This window comes from Girardinichthys multiradiatus, chromosome 7, assembly GCF_021462225.1.
Source record: "Girardinichthys multiradiatus isolate DD_20200921_A chromosome 7, DD_fGirMul_XY1, whole genome shotgun sequence".
In the NCBI taxonomy this organism is placed as follows: Eukaryota; Metazoa; Chordata; class Actinopteri; order Cyprinodontiformes; family Goodeidae; genus Girardinichthys; species Girardinichthys multiradiatus.
The window spans coordinates 40680784-40697076 of record NC_061800.1 but is presented as its reverse complement, the minus strand read 5'-3'; the positions used below and the strand labels follow the sequence as shown (position 1 = coordinate 40697076).

At 37.0% G+C, this 16293-nt stretch overlaps 1 protein-coding gene across 3 annotated transcripts in view; it reads right to left on the bottom strand.

Moving 5' to 3' along the window:
• Nucleotides 1–11098: 11098 nt before the first annotated feature.
• The window catches only part of adarb1b (adenosine deaminase RNA specific B1b), a 158389-nt gene continuing 153194 nt past the window's right edge, over nt 11099–16293 (bottom strand). For all 3 annotated transcript variants that reach the window (XM_047370114.1, XM_047370112.1, XM_047370113.1), the window contains one exon: nt 11099–16293. This exon is cut by the window's right edge and continues 315 nt beyond it. The gene's annotated coding sequence lies outside the window, so the exon portion shown is untranslated.

The following is a 16293-nucleotide window of genomic DNA, read 5'->3' as shown; positions in this document are numbered from 1 at the left end:
AGTTCTTGTTTGCACATTGCTCGGACAATTTAGCTATTCAAATAGCGCCCGCTTACCGGAAAACAGCTCCTTAATGAAGAAATGACTTGGTAATATGCCATAAACTTACTCTTTTATTCCTTCCCACACACTCTTGAATACACACCTCATAAAACCAATATGTACAGTACACACAGGCACTCCTAAACCCATACTTTAATACAGTTTTTCCTCACACACACTCTCACACGGGGGCAGAATACTATTATAATGCAATCTACAGGAAACGGTGCCAATTTTGCCTTGTAAGTCAGACAGGTCAAATTGCAAATGTCAGCTTTTTTTCTCTTGGATTTTAATTATTCTGTCAGGTTCAAAGAGCCTTCATCAGTAAAGGAGCTGTTCTGACAAAGGAAAGCCTGAGCTCACAGATAAGCTCAATCTGGGTCTCCTCTTGACACTTTTCTCCTCCACACTTAGCCTATCTGCTCTCCTCTCACACACAGCAATGCTCGGGATTACTTCTGAGTAAATTGCAAAATATCACTGTGCCACAGAGATGGTTTAGCAATTACCCAAAGACCATACTGATGTGAAGTCAACTTTTTGACGCCACGGTGTTACTTGGTTTGAATTTTTAAATATTAGATTATGGATGACAAAAAGTTTGGAATTAACTTGATTCACATGATACAATCCTACGGTGGATTTGTTTTGTGAAAAAGAGAGAGAGTTTTCCATGACGACCATATTTTTCTTACCTGTTTAAAGGACACTTACAACATTTATGATTTTATGATGTCTGCAGTCAATATTTCCCTTAAAAAGTTTGCATCTATTTAGTTGATTTGAAACATTTCCTCAAATTGTGACAATTTTACCTTGATTTTTCTTACATTCCTAAGGAAGACAATCTAAACCTCTAAAGAAGTTAACGAAGAATGAAAATAAAACACCAGTACATTGGATGGAATGCTCCTTCCAGGTGTGATCTGTTAGGTTCAGGAGTCAAAAGGCAACACTATCATTGACTGATCCATCCATGTGCCAGCCATCATATGTGGTTGCAACATATGGATCATGACCAAAAGAACCTTGCATACATTAGTTGGGCTCAGTTCTACAGAAAGGGTAAAGAGCTCCATGTCCACAGGGTGCTCATGGTACAGACACTTCTTCTCCACCTTGAAGAAGTCAGTTGAGATGGTGTCTGCATCTTATTTAAGTTCCTCGTTGGAGCTTCTACGTCTCACTGGGAGGTTATCCCTTCTGACCTGAGAACCCCTTTGGATCTCCCAGGACAGATAGTAACTTGAGGGAGAAGGAACACGTGTTTCCTTCTGGACACGTTCTTGTCCTTGAGCCAATCTCAGACAAAAGGAAGGCTGCTGATTAGCCATTCATTTTTTGTAATCCACTGTTTTGCTACTCATAGAAAGTACAGGTGTTTTTTGTTTGTTTTTTATGTATTTCCTACCTAAACAGTCATTGAGTTAACTTTTGTGTTTAATCTTGGACTAAGTCATTGACGGAGCTATTGTGCCATCAACTTTCTAAACATTCATGTTTTGTTTTTCTCGGAAAGAACTTCTGGAACTGTGTCTATGTGTTTAGCTGTGTCTTTCTTTAACAGTCATCTGCTGAGCTATTGATGCCTTTGACCTTATGTACTTTCATAGAAAAACAAAAAAAGCATTTTCTTTAACCCATAGAGAGTACTTTTGGCCAGTTGCTTCGATGTTGAGCTGCATCTCTTTCCTGGACAGAGTCGTTAATGGTAAAGTTGTTGCCAACAACTTTGAGTACTTTCTTTGTTTTTATTTACTCATAGAAAGTACTCCTGCTCAGGTGATTAGCTATTTTTCTCTTTCCTGAACAGTCATTAATTGAACTTCTTTTTTTCTTGGACTAAGTCATTGATGGAGCTATTGTTGACAACAACTTTCTGTACTTTCTTTTTTTTTTTCTCTTGGAAAGGACTCCTGTGATTCGCTCATTGATTCTGTATGTTATTTCTGGACTATGCCACGGATGGAGATTTTGTTATTATCAACATTGTGTATTCTCTTTGTTTACCTTTCCTACAGACAGAACACCTGGCCTCATGCCTTTATATTCAGTTGTATCTCCTTTCCTGGAAAGAGTCACAGATTGCTGCTTCTATCCTCGTGTTATTACCAAGAAAAAACACAGAAATGTTCTGGCCCATAGAAAGCACTCTTGAGTCTTTGTATTTGTGATTGGCTGTAGCTCGTTTAGTACTCAAGCTGTTGCTGCCATCAGCAGTCATACTGCTTTTAGTTTTTTATCTCATAGAAAGTACACCCTCACTCAGTGACTCAGTGTTAAGCTGATTCGCTTTCCTAAACAGACTCAGCAATGAAACTATTGCTGCCAGTAAAATAAGAACTTTATGTGTCTCATAGAATATACTCCTGGTCCTACATTTTGCTGTATTTCTTTCTCGGACTAAGCCATGGGTAGATGTCATTGCCATAAACAGGGTATACTTTCTTTGGCCAGCCGCAGCAATTGGCCAATCAAACTCAACCTGGTTATGGTGGAGGTTTTTTCCAGTTAATAAGGGAGTTGTTCCTTTCAATGGTCACTACATGCTTGCTGAGAATAAGGTGTTGCTGCAGATTCAATGACTTGACTATATATAACTTTTTACCAACTGGCATTACATGCTCAGTTAAATATGACTGTAATGTGTAATAATTTGATTGAATTGGTCTAGATTACATATTTTTTGCTATTTTAGTAGAATGAATGAAAATGAATTATTAGTATATTATTAAAAATGAGTATTTAGGAGTCTATTTTACATTTTATTTCTGACTGATTTATAACCACACTTAAAAATGTAGATCTGCTAGTGATTAAGACTGCTTCTGTAGGAATGAAATCATATATTTTCTTAAAATGCTGTTTTATCTGCAGTGTCATTAGTTCTGAAGTTGCTGTGGTCCCACTGCAGCTCATTATGTCCTTTTGCTTTGGCAGCATCCATCTGTGTTACAACTTTATTTTTTTTACACTTATTATCTATGCATGTTCCTGTTTTATTAAACATTTCAACAGTTTCTTACATCAGCCAAGTGAGACTCATGGTGCTGGCAGTACTGTCACAACCTTCCATTAAATATGCAGTTACCACACAAGTCAAGGCTTTTATTATAGCATGGTTGTCTATGCAGAATTACCATGTGGTTTTTATTCATTGGTATATTATGCTCTGTGCTTATCTTGCATCAAGCCACATGATGCCCCCTCAACGGACACATGGACATCCTTTTTCTTTTGTTAACAATATTTTACACAGAGACATTATGTTTGCTTTGTATTCAGTCTGTAGTGTTATCACTATAGAAAACACACACACACACACACACACACACACACAAGGTCACATACATACTCTAACCAGTGAATATCAGGAGGCTCGAGCCAGCCGAGGTGGAGACTGGTCTTGCCGTTTGATTCGCCACATACATCAACTCTGTTGAGCAGAAAATTGAAATGGAAATGTGGGCCTTGGAGGAGTGTGGCTCCCATTTACTCCTGGACCAGAGCTAATGATTTGTCATTTCTCTCAGGGGCACAAGCTGCTGGCCTCTCCCTCACTGCCCTCCTGTGCCAGCAGGCCCAGACCAGTTTCTCTGTTCTTTACTGTACTGACACTCTGCAGCAACATGCTAATAAAGTAAGGCAATGCATATTTAAATGTTTACTGGTGAAGCTTTTTTTCTGGGCCCATGGAGAAGATTTGAATGTTTCCTGGAGGGGCTAAACACTAACTATTTGGCTTAAATCCTTTAACAACGTCTGCTTTAATTGTCTGGTAATGAATAGACTTTATAAAAGGTGTGCATAGACAGCATCTTAAGAAACAGCAGATGGTTTCTGCATTATTAAAATGTTGATCACTGACTGAATCTGCTTTTAGAGCGTTCATCCTGTCAGCAGGGTGATAAACTTCAGGGAGCTCAGTGTTTATAGCAACTATATGTTATTTATTACTGATCTGATAGTTTACCTGCCCAGATAGAGTAAACATACAAATCACAAATGCATTTTTTTAATCATATTTGAAAACGTGAAAACTCTCACCCTTACCATATATGGAAAATGACGTAAAATCTTATGTTATAGCTCAGTGAGATATATATCACCAAAAAGAACATATTGTTCAGTTTCCCGGCTTTTTGGTTTCTGGAAATATCCCAAAATGTTGTACTGCTGAGATTTTATCATGAACATTAAAGATGAGTGTGAATTACACAAAACGATCAGTTATCCTCAAAGTTATGCTCAAAACAGCCATTAAGTAGGAATGGACAATGACAGGAAGGCAAATGACATGGAACCACAATAGCAAGAAAGTAAAAATGATTAAAAATGGTGACGTAACTTTTGTTGTAACCACTGGGGAACTGTGAACTTTAGAAGACCTCTTTACTGAAATATCTTCAAATTTTTGGTTGGACAATTAGAAACCTTTGCAGCTCAAACAGAAACATTGACACACGTTTTGTTACATTTGAATAATGTAGGGCATCTAACTTATCTCAGCTCTCTGCCACTAGATTCGAACTTGCTTTGATTAAATCTATGGTCCTGCAAGGTCATTTGGAAAGACTGGCAAAAAGACACTTCTGCCGGTTTCTGTTCACATCTATTGTGTGTGTGCTTTGCTACAACTTCAAAGATACATTTAGACATTCATGCTTTCCGCTATAGTCTGTAAGAACCACACAGCTGGGTTCCAGCTGAGAAACACCAGATGGAAGGTACTAAGACATGGGAAGATGATGAAGAGGGAGGTGATGCGGGACTTTCAGAGAGGCTGTGCAGTCCGAAACAGCCGAATGAAAAATCCATACCTCTATGTTTAATAGCTGCTTCTTCCTGTTCAGGTTTGTGGGGGAGTATTGACCAAGTTAAACCATCAGCAGATGAAAGGGTAAAACCCTCTTCATGCTAACGATTATCACAGCACAACAAGGAGGCTACCAACCTTTCAGACAATCTTTCCAACTACAATTTCCTTGCAAAGACATAATAAAGAAGAGTTCTGCTTCCTTTTAAATGCGACTGATAATAAACATGTCTAAACAAAGACGTTACTGGTGTAAAATGTGGCAAAAAGTTGCTACAATTGATTAAACTGGCTAAACAAGGACGACTTTCAACATATTTGTTTTGACGGAATTTTGATGAAATGTAGGGGTTGAAGAAGTCTCATTTTCAATGTGTTTTTTAGGGCCAAATTAAGACAAGGACTGACCGAGCTGTTGTCGCTATCAAAATAGGTCCATAAAGGGAAATCTAAAGGATATTTAGAATCTCATGTTAACCTAAAATGTACAGTCCAGGACTGCTACAGAAAAAAGAAGAGAGTACTTGAGGAAATCTGGGAGAATTATCAATTTTTTCAATAAAATCCACAGTGGGATATCTTGAAAGTCCTATGAAAACACATGAAAACGAAGGTGTGCTTCAAAAAAATAAATATCCAGTTTATTCCTGTGGTAACTCAAGCGATGGGTTCCTTCTCTACACCCAGCGATTGCTACCAGCTGCACTTTATAGTTGTTGAAGAGTTTTTCAACCAGCAGCTGTCATACGTTTTGTATCTGACGGTTTTAAAGATGATGCTCTGGTTATTATTTTTTATGGATTTGTAAACACACTTAAATATCAATGTGTCTATTTTTGCAGCGGATGTTTATGTATCAACTGTAGGATTACAAAAGCAACAAAACAGGAGCAACACATCACACATAAACTGATAGAATATAATTTAAATATATACGCTGCACACAGTTTTTTTTTTAAATAACGTATATTTGTAATTTTTGCATGCACTTCTCTGTCATCCACTAGGGTGTGCTGTAGCTCCCTCCTCTCTACTCCCTACAGTTTTCTCACCTTAGTTATTAAAAAAGAAAAGCTTAGGTAATACTGGATTGTATCTGGACAAAATAGCCATTCTCTAATAGTAATTATTTAGCATTATTTTAAATACAAATGTATTAAGGACTCATTAACAGCCTAATTTATTATTTGTTTATTATCTTGTGACTGAAATCTAAATCTGGACAAAAACAAACAAAAACTGCCAGAAAATTTGTTCTGAAAATAGGAAATATACTCATTGTAGATTTCTGTATTAAAATGCTTTATCTGTATTTCATCCTTTTTGTCTTTCACAAATACAAAAATATTTATCAATAGTTCAGCATCAGTTAGGTTATAGTAAATTGTTCTATATCAGTTTCTAAGTTTGATCTGAATTAACTAATCATTAGTCGCTGAGTAAAACCACAGTGAGAACAAATGAGCTAGCTGTTAAGTTTTCTTAGTTCTCAAGTTAGGAAAATTTAAAAGCGTTTGATCCCAAATATCTGAAGCATGGTTGCGTACCTTTTATTTACTCTTCAAATGAGTTCCATAAACACACAGAGGAACCCTGATGACCTCCTTCACTCGCAGTCAGACCTGAAGATTAAAACCAGCAGTAAAATGCATGAGATGCCTCTGTCTGACTAATCCAGTCTTCACACTGAGTCTGATTGACAGCCAACACATGTGCAATTAGTTTCTGTAAAAGTCACCATAGCCACAAAAAGCTGCTCCACAGATTATAGTACAAAAAACTTCAAATATATGCTCGAAAAATGTATTTCACAATGGAACGCTGCAGAATCAGTATTTATTAAAGAACAAAGGTGTAGCTGCGGTGATGGTGGACGCCGAGTTTATTTTAGAGATGGAATATCTTGTTTGCCTAATTAAATTGGTGATGCCATCAGAGACCTCTCCTGCAAACACAGTGACAGGTTAATGAGGTCAGGGTGACCAGATGTTCATCATGGTGTTGTACTGCACAGCATTTTCACCACTTGTCCTTTGTTTCACAAGTTGACAATGTTTCAACCTTGTACTTATTTTTTCAAAATGGCACTTCCAAATTAATATATATGTATATTAATCACATAGTGACATTTTCAAGCCTTCATCTGTTAGTTATGATGATTTTCCTCTTACAGCTAATGAAAACTCCACATTTAAGATGAAAATATTAAGTCAGACCATTAAAAAACATCTTTTAATACAGAAACATGGGCTTAATGAAAAGTATGTTTAATACCTGCTTAAAAGTTATTTTTAAAAGGTGATTTTAACCTGATAAACGAGCCTCATTGGAACACATTCTAATTTATTGAAAATGAGAGTTTATACATACTCTAGTGACATATTATGGATTCTACTGCCGACAGAGAAATCAAAACCAGTGTATGTTTCCTGTTAAAACTGGTGAAAATAAAAAATTAATGTTAGACACATAGGGCTGCAGTTGAAATATACATTTTTCACAACACTTAGCACAGTGCTATGCCCAGACATTTTTGTGTTTTATCTATTTAATTCTGATTTGGTTATTTGGACAGCTGTTTGTGCCCAAGCCTTAACTTCCTGATCGAAGTCTAAAAATGTTGCCTCAGTATTTCCACATATTTGTTTCTCATAATACCATTAATTTTGTGAAGTACACCCGTCCCTCCTGCAGCAAGACACCCGCAAATTTTGACAGAGGACCTGACAGAGAATCTAGGGAAGGAGTTAAAGATTAGGGTGATGGAGAGGAGGCTGTCCAAACTTAAAGCCTTGGACCTCATTGATAAAAAATGACTAATCAAAAAAAAAAAAAATAAATCTAGGTTTTTACAAGCTATGACTCCAAAATGCTATGTTTTTGACATGTATGTGATGGTTTACCAGGTGTGTAATTTACTCCTTCATCTTACTTCTATGTTTTTCAATGTCAGTCTTTCAAACCTGACTCAAGTGATTACCTGATAAATCATCTGTAAAGCACTAAAGGCTTTATCTTTGCTGTAGATTTAAAATGTTAACATATGTGAAACCAAAATGTTTCATAGTTTTAATAAAAAGTTGATCTACATTTAAATGTTTTTAATAATTATTTACTGATTGTAACTTTGGGACTCTCGAATGCCAGCTGGTGTAGATTTGTCTCGTAAGAGGAGCTTCCGGAATAAAATATGGAGTAGAAGCTCCCTTAGATTTGAAGTACAACATGCTGACCCTGTAGTTTTAAGTTTGATTAATTTAAAGATTTTGTGATATTCAATGTTGGACCACTTGTGTGCTGAATATTGGACCATTTGCACGTTGCTGGACGTCACTATGCCTTTCCAACGGCATCGGCCATTTTGTATCCAGGACAGTCCGTTCCTACAGATCCCGTCGGACATTGCGACTGATATGACGGGGCGCCCCAAGTCTGACGTCACAGGACGCTATATATGAAGGTGCCCATTTTGAACATACGCCTTCAGCTGGAGACTGTGACACGGTCACCAACATCTGAAGCATCACCTGGAGAAGAGTCCCGAGTGGATTTCATTTATTCTCCTTCGTTGGCCAACGAAGAATTCATAACTGAGGTTTCTGGAATAAGAAGGCCAGAAATTTCACTGTGCCGATAGAAGACGTGTTTAACACGTAACTAAAAAAACACGGAGTTTCAAGGAGCCACCTTGTTTTGTCCTAGTCGACTGTGATGATCAGATCATATCTTCCCTTTCGCCAAGGAGGCCAGAGGATGAAGATTGACCGCTTTTCCTGAAGTTAACTGTGGGCGCACAGTAACTTCCAACTCGCCCCCCCCCCATTCGCTCACAACCGCGCTCAGTAGGAAGACGACAACAAGTAAAACCCATCTTTTATTTTTATTTCTTTCTTAGAAAGTCTGGGCAGGGTAGAGGAGGTTTTAGTGCGATGAGATTCGCTTTTTAATCTAATGTGTTCTGAATGATGTGTGCATGTAACCTTTTTATTGAAACTTTGATGTGCCGTGCTGGAAGCCGCTGCGTTACCCAGCTTTGTGTGTGTGTTTTGCGGAGTTACTGAACACCTGAGAGCAAGCGCAGGTGTGCTGTGAGACTGGACTGTTAAAATAACCTCATGGTGAAATTTCCCATTTTCTTTGTCTTCAACCTCACTGCTTGCTAGCTGGCCGCCAAAAGTTTTATAACTCTTTGTCTGCTCAAGAGTTGGGGGAGGTTTTATGAGGTTTTATTAAGATAACTGAGTTACAGTGGAGCTGCACCCCACCCTCCACTCACAACCATATCCCTTTTGTCATATTATCATTTTTGCCATAACTGCTGGTTTGACCCCATACCCCTTTTGTGTAGAACTTTGCATGTTTGAGTTGGTGAATATTATTAAATCAGAAGAACGGATTGTATCAGGCTGTGATTTAATAAATATTCACATAGATAAAGAGAAGGTGTTTCTGGGTTTATTTTTTGCAAGAGTGATTCGTCAATCAAGATAACGTTGAAGTTCCACACGTTTCGGTAGAAACGGTCGATTAAACAGTGACATCTCTGGTAATAGTTATTAATTATTACTGAGTATTTAACGGTTGTAATTATCAAAGGCGTTGAGCCACAATTACAACACCAGAAGACATCTCTGGTCTCGATTCATAAATTAGGATTTTGGTTAAGAAATACATTTTGTCAAATTATGATTTTTAATTATAATTATTGATAAAGATTAATCAATCAATAATCATAATTCTAACATTCTCCCCTTGGATTAATTGATTTTGTAAAACATTTTCCTTTTCAAACTTCCTTCACATAAATCCATATTTTCACTTGCTGGGAAACCAAATACACTACCAGTCAAAAGTTTCAGACACACTTTCTCATTTAATGGTTTTCTTTATTTTCATGACTATTTACATTGAACCTAGATTCTCACTGAAGGCATCAAAACTGTGAATGAACACGTGGAATTATGTAGCAAACAAAAAAAGTGTAGAAGAACTTAAAAATATGTTTTATACTTTAGATTCTGGGCTGCACGGTGGCGCAGTTGGTAGCACTGTTGCCTTGCAGCAAGAAGGTCCTGGGTTTGATTCCTGACCGGGGGTCTTTCTGCATGGAGTTTGCATGTTCTCCCCGTGCATGCGTGGGTTCTCACCGGGTACTCTGGCTTCCTCCCACAGTCCAAAGACATGACTGTTAGGTTAATTGGTCAATCTAAATTGCCCTTAGGTGTCTGAATGAGTGTGTGCATGGTTGTTTGTGTGTTGCCCTGTGATGGACTGGCGACCTGTCCAGGGTGTACCCTGCCTCTCGCCCATAGACAGCTGGAGATAGGCACCAGCTCCCCCGCGACCCACAATGGAATAAGCGGTAGAAAATGACTGACTGACTGACTTTAGATTCCTTAAAGTGGCCACCCTTTGCTGTGATGACTGAAATATTAATCTTTGGACATCTCTCTATGAACCTCTGCGAAGTTCTTTCAAGACTCTTTGGAAAACCATTTCAGGTGACCACCTCATGAAACTCATGGAAAGAATGCTTAGGGTGCAAAGCAAAGGGTGGCTATTTTGAAGAACCTAAAATATAAAAATGTTATTTAACTTTTTTGTTTACTACATAATTCCATGTATGTTCGTTACAGTTTTAACCCCTTGGGGGGAAAGTACAATATAAATAGTCATGAAAATAAAGAGACTAATTAGGGGATCAAGTGTTCTTTTTGACCACTAGTGTAGATCAACCACAAGTTGAAGCCTTAAGTCAGTGATCCACTTACGCAGGTATGAACACCATGCTCATACATTGTTGATTTAAAAAAATATCTTAAGTAAATCTTTTTTTATTGCCTATAAGTTATAAGTTCTTTTTATCACCTAAAGTAAATATCTGATATACATATTTTTTGACAATTATTTTCTGCTGAATCATATCAACAAATGTAAAAAAATGGAGGGAATACTGTTGTGAAAAATTTTTAAAATTTATTAATTTACTGATTTAAAGTTGCACTTTTTCGAAATATGATTTATACATATATTTTTTTGGTTTCTAGTAGTTTTCTTTAAATTCTGTAAATTAAGAGTTTAAACATAAAAATCCAGTTTATTAGGAACAGAACCGGCCCCGTGATGGACTAACTTGTGTAAGATGGATGTTGAGGATAGCTAGACACATACTCACAGACACACAGAATAAAGAGTCAAAGACATGACTGGAAATAAACTCGACCAAAAGATCAAAAGTAAACTAAGAACTCCTTTATTCTTTTTTTTTTCTTGATTTCATATAACTATCTATAGCTGTTTTTTTTCTACATTGTCCTTAAAAGTTTGTCATCATGCTAGGTGCAGCTTCAGTGTTGGTAGTACATGCAAGGTTGTGGTTTGAGTTGGAGGAGGATTTCACACAACTGGACAACTGGACCCAGAAACAGCAAAAGCCTCCAAATGTGGGCTCACTGAACAAAACCAAAATAACATAACCCCACCAAGAAAGGGAAGGGTTGCACTGACCGTCTTCAGGGATTTGCAGGGGTTAAGCAGGAGTTCAGTTCTTGCTCCAGTCGTTGAATCCATCCAAACCGTAAATGGAGACTTTTTTTTTTAATCATGACATCATCAGTTGACATCTTTAGTGCAGTCGAAAAACTAAACTCTAGAAGCAGGCAATCTTAATGGGGCATATAGCAAAAAAAAAAAAAAAATCCTCAGACAGCTTTGTAAAAAGACAAAATGAAAATATTAACAGAACAACTGGGAAAAACAGAGGGGAAGAGAAACATCTGTCAGACTTGCATATGGAGCACGCCTTCTGGCTGAGATTGTGGTAAGGGTAAAATCGTAGGTGACCACTTTATGTGACTTCTTGGTTTTTACTATAAAGCTAACTTCAAAGCTGTGTTCAAATTGTTCACTTATTCACCATTAGCTCACTGTATACTGTACACAATTTCTACTGTTTACTTTAGTCCACTATACAGTGCATTGCTTTGCTCAAAACAGACCACAATGCCCTACAACTTGAGCTGAAAAAGCAAATTAAGGCTAACATTAACATTCTAACATTCACAACTTATTAATAGAATTTTTCATCATATAGTGCACTAAAAATCTGTCATCTAGTACAGTAAAAATAGTGTACAGAGGTGGTACACAGTGTCATCAAATTAGACCATAATTAAATGAAAACTAAGCTAGTAGAGCATGCTAACGCTAACATTAGGATTCTAGCACAACCTTTAAAAGAGCTGATTAGTGATAACTTTACATCCACTACTTAGTGCACTAAAACGTTCTCAGGTGGTACAATAAAAATAGTGAACAGAGGTAATACACTGTTTTTTCCAAACAATACCCCTGTACCCTACAGTCTAAGTGGACAAAGACTGCTACTGCTAAATTTAGCAAGCTAACATCCATTATAAAGTGCACAAGAAATCTGTCACCTGGCTTAGAAAAGTAGTGTACAGAGGTGGAACACGGCAATATTCCTAATAGACCATCATGCTCTGCAGCCTGGATGAGAGTTGTATTATTTCGGTGCAAGTATTAGCATACTGATGCTAACATTAGCATGCTAAGGTCCACATTAATTAATATCCATTCATCCATCATATACACCAGGGGGCAGCTGGTGCTTATCTTCATTGGTTATTGGGCGAGCAAATCAAGTTCCATGCTCATAAACTCAACTTGATGAACATGGGACTCCAACAGCTGCAAAACATGTTTCACAACTAATCTGAATAAATATGTGCCAAAAAGATCTTTAAATTGTCAAACCTCATAACAGTCCACTTGCATTCAGAAATGCAGATAATTCAATAACTTTACATCTACTTTAAGGTGTACTGAAAACTTGCCACCAAAGTAGCAGATAGAGCTAACAGTTATTGTTCAAAACAAAGATGGTAGGGGCATAGAGGGAAACGAGCACCTGGAATACATGTTGCAGCATGTTGAATCCACACATACATGTCACACTGCATAGCTATTTCTGTGTATTGTAGCCAAATGGAGTTATCTATTTATGCCAGCAGGTGACATAGACCAAATGCAAATGTAGTCATTACATTAGAAATTACTTGCTATGAGATTTATTATACTGAAAAATGCTCACTACATCAATCTTTTAAACAACTTAAAAAATAGCATTGCTGGGCCCCATGCCTTTGAGTCAGCCGCTGACCCGATGCTGCAGTGGGTTGTTTATAAGAAAATAGAGGTGTATTTTCTCTATAGCATTTTAATGTTGGTGTTAAATATAGTTCAGGTGATGCAATAAAAGTGGTGTAGCTACATTACATTAGTCACAAAGTACTGTGTCTAAGCTAACCAAGAACACTAATGTAGGATAGCATATTGCTAATGTTAGCATTAGCATGCTAAGAACACAGAGTTAGGAGTTGCATTTGCAAATAACAGATTTTCCCTTTTCATTGAAAAGTTCATGTTAAGGTCTGTATTTCCACAGCATTCGACCACTTCCAACATGAAGGGTTTTGTAACAAAAATGTCTTCAAATTTTCAAAACTTTACAATATTCCACATATGCTAATATCCACAGCTAATTTACTACAACTTCACATCTACTTTATAGTGCACTTAAAATTTGATTGCATACAGTACAAGTAGTGAATCTACATTGGTCCTAATATATTTAGATTTAAGTTAACTTATGGTGATGCAAATTTTAGCACGCTACCGTTAACATCCACAGCTAATTAACAGTCACCTCCCTTTCCCTACATGTAAAGAGACATATAAAATGTCTGATTCAATGGTAGAAATAGTTTCTACTACATTTCAGACAAAATGTCAGCATACTAATGCTTTGTCCACAGCTTTGTGATGTTTCTGACATAACGAGAAATGTTATTGGTGACATAAGATTCAATGCAACTATTAAGAAGATGAAGTTTTTATAATGTTTCCAGCCAAAACAACCCCTAAATCAGTTAGGGTTATATTGCGATGTCTGCCGCTGGTGTTTGTTTATGCAATACATAAAACGGAACGCACACGCTCTCAAATTACAACGAAATTTTGTGTATGCAATGCAAAAAAGCCTGGCTACACCTGTCCACCTTTCATTTATTTATGTGTGTGTGTGTGTGTGTGTGTGTGTATATATATATATATATATATATACACACACACACACACAAACAATGTTATTAAATAATATATAGTTAACACAATAAAGAGACTGACTAAGTGAACATTTCAAACACAGCTCTGTTTTTCTAATAATTGCTCAAAAAATAAATGCAATCAAGCAGAATTGAACAACTGTAAATGACATCACAAGTGCCAGCTGGTTGAGGAGAAATGTAACAGTGCTGCTTTTTTCTTCCTGCTGTATTTGTCTTGCTACAATGGGGATGAATCATGTTGACTCTGGAAGTGTTGGTGCTATGCTGTACAGCGACTGCAGCCAGTTAGTCACAAACTCACATATAGGAACTGTAACATCTTCATATTCCCACTGACAAAGGAAAGATTCAATAGGTTTCAACAGCGGGAACATTTGCCACATTTGTTGTTCATATATATATATATATATATATATATATATACATATATATATATATATATATATATATATATATATATGTGTATATATATATATATATATTATATATATATAGATGACAAGTAAATTGCAACAGTTATGATTGCAGCCCACAAAATGCACGTTGGTTGCCGACAGCTACATTTGCACTAAAGAAGCCTGACTTTTCTGCCCAATATGGAACATACTGTCTGTTTTTTTGCACAAAACACAAGTACATTGTGCAAAGTTACAAAAATAAACTGCCAGTAAAGGGCTGATGGCAAAATAATGTCAAGCTATTAGAAAACAGGTGTTATCAAGAAAACACTGGGGAGGAACACGTGAAAATCTACATCTTTGGTGAAAATTTAACTGAGTATGCTGAAAGACACCTGAGCACACACAAATTTCACACTTAAACACATTTGTTCCTACAGCTGGAAACAGGAATTGACTGAAGTTTCTTAGAAATGCATCTTCATTGACCAGTTTAAAACCTGGGAGATACTGACTCACGGTGAACTGGAGTTAATACACATAGGGGTGTTAATACAGGAGGCTGAACATCAAACAGTGAAACTGTACATTTGGTTGGAAACTACTGGCATCAGGTTTCAGCAGACAGCTTCTGAGTCTGTTCATGCACGGACTGTGAAGGTGCTTCCAAGGACAATGGTGTGGAGATTGCGACATGTTTGCATCACAGCCACCACAGATGGGCTTAATGTGGCATATCTTGAATCTAGCTTTATATACTGTACCATACGTGTGCTACAGGACATCTACTATTATAGGATTTGACAGCTGTCATGGGTCTCCGTGGTCTAAATACAAGGTCTGAGAAGTTTGTAGTACTGTCACTGTACTCAGCAGTTTCATCCCCAACAATCCTCTTTTGATCGGGGAACACAGAAAGTGAACAAACAAACAAAAAAAGCCTCCTCTCTTAAACCCTCAAAATCAGTCAATTAATCACAAGAAATTTAGAAAATTGAGACAAAGATTCAAAGCTGCCTGTGGAGAAAGTTGCTGGCATTCATTCAAAATGATAGACGCATAGTTCCCTGGCGCTTGTTTTCTGCTCTGCAAGCCTCTCAGTTCAGTTCCCATGCAAAGCCATGGATTCCAAAAAGAAAAAAATAAATAAATCAAGGAGAACAAATACGTGCAGCGCCTCCTAAAGCTTCGTCCCGGGACCCAGGCGAGGGGGAGGAGTCCACCATGACCCACCCGGAAGTTCAAGTATGAAGTGACACTGACAGGAAATACCTTAGAGGACAAATGAATGAATAAATAAAATAATAAAAATGATAAAAATGAACATGAGTGTTGGTCACACTGTCCTGAATCTTTTTTATCAATCAATCAAACAGGGCGACACTGTTTTACAACATTTTTAACCTTTAATAAAAGGGGCTAAGAATGCGTCAGAATAACACACATATGTTTTACCTACATTATTTTCACTTTTCTGAACTAGATTTACACCTTGAGGATTTATGAATCATTAAATTAAAGATCAACTTTTTTAAATTTTAGCAAGTACACATTTTTAGGTCCATACACATTGGTTTTAGTCAACAACCAAAACAACCTTTCTCCTATGCTACATTTCACCCTAAAAATGGCTACACTCATTTTGCAAAAAGACAAAAACTGAATAATCGCCACATCTACAGAATAAGGTACATAATTTTTGTTTTGAAAACAAACCACTATGTGATTAAAAAAAGAATGACAATGGTTCCAGTTTAAAAACAGAAAACAAGTAAAATCAAAATTATAGGCTTAAAATCAAAGATGAGGAACAAGATGAGGCGGGGGTCCTCTGAGGAATGATGATCTATGGACAGCTTGTGAAACCATGCAGGTGAAAGGTGCA